Source organism: Amyelois transitella, chromosome 12 (genome assembly GCF_032362555.1).
Source record: "Amyelois transitella isolate CPQ chromosome 12, ilAmyTran1.1, whole genome shotgun sequence".
Lineage (NCBI taxonomy): Eukaryota > Metazoa > Arthropoda > Insecta > Lepidoptera > Pyralidae > Amyelois > Amyelois transitella.
In genome coordinates, this window is record NC_083515.1 from 8,407,240 (window position 1) to 8,414,524 (window position 7,285).

Sequence of the window (7,285 nt, forward strand, 5' to 3'; positions counted from 1 at the left end):
AATCCGTAATGAATGCTCAAAATGCTCATGTGAGTCGTCATAAACTTGTACTTAAAATAATAAACACAATTTGCCGTGTATTTCCACGGCACTTTAAGAATAAGACCACTCTCACACTTTTTCTTCCATGAATGTCGTAAAAGGCGACTAAAGGATAGACTTATAAACTTGGATTCTACTTTTAAACGATGGGCTAGCAACTCGCCATCCAATAAGGACAGGTTGCTAGCGAGTCATTTTAAAATACAGCTGAACGTGGCCTTTCAATTTTTGCGAGACTGTTGGATCTGCCTATCTCGTAAGGTATAGGCATGATAATGTAATAACACACATATTATCAGGCGAAGCAGATATATCAGGACAAATTTAGGGGATACAAATGAAGTTTAAACATAAGCTCTTTCTTTTGTGTTTAAGAGGGGTTGCTTGTAAACTGTTGACCAAGAAGTTTAAATATTTTTACTAATACTAATCGCATGTCACTTTACAAAATGATCGTCCTCGTATTTATTAGTAGGCCTATTTTATTTTCTTTCTGTGTCTTCTTTTTCTCCGTCAAATAAACCATGCATTTCACCGCAGGGCGTAATTCTGTTCTTCAAGACTCGATTGTTACTACCATCACTTCTTCGAGCTTTTTTTTATCTAACAGTTCAAATATATAATCGACAATTTCCATTAATTCACTACAGTTGTAAGATTCTAAATCAATAATAGGAAATGCTTTCGTATGGTGAATTGCTAGTAGAAGAGCGGCAGTGTACAGTAAAAATTTCGGTGTCATCGCAGAAAGTGGCAACTGAATTTTCTTTATATATTTCAGGGCAGGACTTTGATAAACGTCTTTCTATTTCTATCGATTACACACTAACTGCTTCGCCGATAATAAGCTTAGTTACTGGCAGGCTGTAAAAAAAAACACAATGTAATTATTATTTACATGGCAAAACTTGTTAGTTTTTGTATTAAAGTTGTATTGGAAGTACCTAAATCTTCATGAGTTCTAATATATAATTGAGTTACGGTATAAGAATTAAATAAAATAACATTTAATATGAGACTTATGTCTGAGGAAACAAAGTTCACTTTACTTAGTGGTCTTATCCACCACATCTTATCTCTAATTATCTGATGAAACTATTATTATTTTGTTTAAATTTTTCAAATGAAAGCAAATAACCATTTACTACTAGGTACTTCGCCAAGAATGATGTCATTGACTAAAAATTATTTGTTACAATATAACTATAAAATAAGAAAATTACTACCATGAAAGTATTTACACGAAACACTCAATATAAGCGAATACTTTTATTTATTTAATACCTTAAATAAAGTATACTAACACCAGCGACCACGATACAACGAATAAATAAATTAGTTAAAGGTATTTTTAAAAGTGAAACAATACCAACTTTTGTACAACAATAATATTTTTTTAGAATCAACAATGTCTTGTAAGTTTTTAAAATATACCGCCATCGCTTTGTCCTTTAGAGTAGTTTTTTTAAAATCACTTCCCTCGTATGACATGCGGGATTATGATTATGAGGATAGTATTGAAATATTCGAACCATCAAGTAAACCTAATGATCCTGAAGAAATTACCTACGAATATTTTACTCACATACATCAGTCCGGAGAGCCTATAAGTTGGTTTGCATCTGATTTTGATATCTACCTTGACAATTATAAATAACTCGCAGGAAATGTAATTTGTGTAATATGTACATAAAAAATATACATTCATTTTCTAAGCATAAATCATAATTGAACACAAGATTTTGAAATTATTTTTTGTAAATTCGTACAAAAATAAATTGATATTACATTACACGGCTTCCATGAGAACGCAGCAAATATACTCTGTACACGGTTACCGAAAACTGAACTGATAATAACTAAAACTGAAGTGAGAATAGAAATTGTCCAAAAATAAAGTCTTCTAATGCGTGTGAAACTAAACAAATTATTTATCAAGTTGGAAGAAACCGCAAAAAAATCGGCAACGACTTTCAGAAGACAAAATAACATAAGAACAACAGAACTGATTGCCAGAATAATTAGTTACTACTTTCTACAATGGTATCGAATTTTTTTTTCTTCGTTTTTATAACATTATTTGCTTTGGTTTTCACCACAGCCACTCAGTTTTTTGAGTACGATAATTACGATCCTATAGGAATGACATCTAGTCGAATTGGATTAGACTATTTGGACATTAAGACACTCTCAATGACAAAACCAATTTTGGACACTGGTGTTAAGAATTCTGAAATAAAAGGGATGCCGCACATAATATTAAAAAAACACAAAGAAGAATCCGTTGAACAATATTATATCGATTGTCTTACGAGTACATTGCCGAAAAGTGCATGTCCACAAATTTGGTTTAAAGAAATTGTGAAAGATTAAATATTTTATTATTTATGTTTTTTTTTTGTTTAATTAAGTTTGTCGGTTATCATAGTACTGGACTATATTATTTTTTATTAAGAATTTGTACTACCTACATAATTGACAAAAAAATATTTATTTTCTTCTTTTGAAAACAAAAATCACGTGAGTCCTCATACTTACACTGCCTTAATGCGGTTTTGCGTTGTAGATATGCAAAACAAAAGAAAATTTTCAAATCATGTAATTTTTTTCTAATAACTAACTATCGGTATATGTTTAATTATAAAACTACAATTGGTCTGATAAACCGGTTATAGCTTTTACCCGTTTCTCTGATTACGAACGGCTAGAAAGTTTACATTGTCCAACAGAAATAAATAAAAATATAAGAACACGTTATTTAGCACAAAATAATAATGTAGTTCAAACAGCACTTCAACTACCAAAAAAATATTTGCTATTTATTGCGTAATTTTTTTTCAAGGTAATTATTGTTTTTCTCTATACGTATATCTTACTGTTGCTTGATTCTCTTGAATGTAATCTTAGTTGCTGGCTGCAATGACACATTATTTGTAGCCAACCTTAAGAAAATTTGAAATTTCACTATACAATGTATAATCAATTCACTTCTTCTTTAATCGTCTTATAAGACATCCTCATGGACATTGTAAATAAGATATTATTTATATTCTTATTAAATAATAAATAAATAAATATTTTAACATAGCGAAGTCGTGGCGGGTACTATATAAATATATATTCGAATAGTTAGGTAACTATACCTTAACAAACCTTTTTTTTTATAGGAACCTTTGGTCATGTCATCAAAGTATTTATTGGTAACCTATATCTGGTCAATGATTATGTGTGTTTTCACCGAAGAATCTCTGTTACGGGCGGATGACGTCAGTTTTGATTATATGAGTGGATTAATATCATTAACAAAGATGAATCCCGGATTTAAAATACCTTCTAATAAATCTAATAAATAATTAAAATCGAAGTATAAATATAATACACATATGAAATACTACCGTGATTGTATTGTGAATAAAGTGAATTGTCGTAAAGGGCTTATTCACTACACAGTAAATTAGTTGAAATAAGCCTCGCTTTACCTATAAGAAGAAATGGCTCAGTTAAGTTGTATTGTATTGTATATTGTATTTGTATATTCATCTCCTATGCTTTCTATTATTATTATTATTTAAACACGATCTTCTTATTTTATTTTAAGAAGAGTCGATTTTGTTTTTTTATAACCCTGATTATTAGCATTAGGTATTAATAAATATGTTAATTTTGTAAAGATATATATATTTATTTTGTCCTAGAAAAGATTGATAAATAAGTGAATGACACTTATCTGTCAATCTTTGATAAATACTCGTATAAGTAGGTATGCCCTTTTTTAAAACATACATTTCAATAAATACTTTCATTATTAGAGTCCAGTCAGTTATAAAAGAATAACAAGCTATTTATTACATATTATAAACACATTACACGTTCTGACTTTTCATTTCATGCATAGGTACATTTATCGAGTACATTAATGAAAAAAATAATGGAAACAAGTATTAAACATTATCAATAAAAAAGTTGAAAATGTTTCTTTCAAATCAATTATATTATTACAACGGCTACTGACATAACATACCGATTAATATGTATAAATAATCCAAATAGCACAACGTGAAATACATTAAGGATAGCATTTTCTTTTACAATATAATTAATTACGAACTCGCTTTTAATTGAAAGTAAAAATTTTATTGATCTAACTCTGATGTTCTAAACCCTACGAAAAGTATATTCTCAATACAGTGGTGCTGGTAGTGCTAAAGAAGACATTAAATTAACTACAAAAACAAAAGATCAGCAAATGATTGAGAATTCTCACTTACTACTTTCTGCGATGACATCCAAGTATTTATTATTTACTTACATCATGTTATTTACATTTGACTTCGCCAAATCGTCTCCAGTCGTTGATTACTTCGATTCTAATAGGTTAAATTCAATGATTGGATTAGATTATTTACATATGGCTGGCCTTATATCGTTGAAGAAAACATTCTCCGGAGACACGATTCAGAAAAAATGTAAAAGATGTTCTCGATTCAAAACACCACTATTTAAAAAAGTAAAACAGGTAGTGTAGTTAACAGTTGTATAGTTCCAAAGGAATTTGCAATAAAATTATTTATTCCAAAGCGTTTTTCAATCAGTTCCAACAATAAATGAAAAATTTAGTTGATTACATGCGAAATTACCTACTGAGAAATATTTATATTCACAACCAAACAGTATTTTCATTAACATATATGTATTTTCTTTAGACTACAAATATTAAATCATTCAGTCAACAATATCTCACATATGCCTATTGATATTTTAGGACAAATATAAAAACTTATTTTCGAAAGCACTTTTCGGATGTAATAAATAAGTGTTGGTATTTTTCAATTAATGTATGATATGCATGGATTTAACACGCAATTTACGGTAAAGTTACAAATCAAAACAAGTTATTTTAACCATATAATTTATTTGTTCAATGCTGAATTATTATAATAATTTCTGACTGACCAGTATAACCAATACACCAAGAAAAGCAAGAGGCGTCAAAGAATCAAGAGACAGATTTTACCATGAATAAATTAGATGGGTAAAAAATATTTCGTACAGCAAACATTGTTCCAGAACCGTAACTGATAAAATATCGAAACAAAATATTCAGTTTGCTTTATCAAATATCATTCAATACATTATAGTTTTTTTTTAAAGTACGTCGCGTTTTGCATAGTTCTTGCTGTAAAAAAAATTTGTAAAATTGAGTTGCCAGTTTCTGCGATGACATCCAAATGTTTATCGTGCATCTTTTGTTTCACTTTTGTGTTTACCGAAGCAAGTACACGCATTGAATTTGATTACGACGATTTCTCTAGGTCAAGTGCAATGGTTGGTTACGATTATTTAAATGGGCTCGACTTATTTAAACTTGTTAAAGTAACCCCCATCGATGAACCAGCAAAATATCCATCCTTCAAGGGACTGCCTCATTCAGTACTAGAAAAATATAAATTGGAAAATGAAGGAAATTACCATCAGGACTGCATTAAAAATATATTGCCAAAAAGCGCCTGTCCACTTATTCTGTATCGTTATTTGTTAAATGATTACTATTGAACTATTGTTTCGTATAATAAGTATGAAGTTTTTGTATAATAGTTTAAAATAATGTAATTTAACACATGTCATCTTTTTCCTTTTAATTTTACTCATTAAGAAGTGGATGGTCACTTTTGTAAATGAGATTTTTGTGTATTTTTTTCTAAATGAACAAAAAATACGCGCTTGCGTTATGCAATACCATATATGAAAATGGAAATGAAATAATCAGCATGTTTCTCTATATTGGCAACAAAGTTTTGAAATTAGTTGATGTATTTTTACCAAATCGAAATTGCCTATTTCACGCCAGTCAAACAGTATCGGACAAACACTATATTATTGAAAGATCAGAGAATTGAGAAACCAACTTAAAATACGTAGTTTTTACTAAAAAAAATTACATGAAAAACAATTTTACAAATAATAAATTAAATTTGGTAACTTGTATCATAAGAACAGAAGGTGAGTAAGATTAATTGTTCGTAGATTTTAAAAAATAAGCTACTAAGTGGAAAGACAGATTCTGACCTAGATATAGAACCTAAAGAATTATCCATATTCTCTATACAAAGGGAAATACTTATTAATTTTTGTTTAATTTTTTTTTAAGAATATTGCAAGGATACTCAATGTAAATCCATCTTCTGCAATGACTGCCAAGATTTTGTTCTCAGCTATTGCCGTTCTATTATTTGTAATTGTCAACTCCAAAAGGATACCATTGATTGATTTAGATAGAAATTATACCCATGTGATACCGTTATTTTCCTACTATTATTATGATTTGAATTAAATGTTAATAAATGTACCATATTTTTGTCATTATGTACTCCATATAATATATTTAATTTTCTCTGGTATTTTCATTTTTTTATTTGTAATTGTGAACTCCAAAACGATTTTATTAATTGACTTCAAACATTCGCTTACTTTATTATCTCAAGGGTGAGTTATATGGACTTCCAAAAGCAATCCTAATTTTGACACAGTCTTCTGCTACAAGGCATGCCACAGACTAAAATCCAAATATTGGTTCATTAACTGAGATTTACCGGCTTCCATGTTGGGTAGTTAAGACATCGACTTTTCCGCACGACAAATAAAGCAGATTAATTAACAAAACCAATTCTCATTGCTACACTTAATTAGTAAAGAAAAATTAAAAACATGATTTTATAATTGAACCATACTTTCAAGCATGATTTTAAAATCGCAACTCCAAAGTTCAACAAATCCATCATCAGTTTCACTTAACATTTTATTCATTCGTGTAATTATTTAAAATCACTTGTCACCTTCCAAGATGTCAGGAAATTTTGTATTTTTTTTAGTGTTGTTCGTCGCGATGTTTTATAAAGTTATTGCAATTTTTGATTACTATGAATATTACGATGTAACTGTTAAACCGTATAAAGGGCTTAAGACTGAAGATATGCGGAAATATAAAGATAACTGGGGACAGTACAAAAAGGACTGCAGGGCCCACGTGTTACCCCCAAGTGCTTGTCCATTTTTCTATGATCGAAATTATTTAGACTTGTTAAATCAATCACAACTCGATTTTGTAGAGTAAAAGATAATAAGTAAGCATATTTTTTCTTTTTTTTTTTCTACATGTGATAAACCTGGTCTGTTTTGAAATCCAGTAAAAAAAATTAAATAGAAATAAAATGTTGGTACTCGTATGAATGTTTTATAGTGCTAA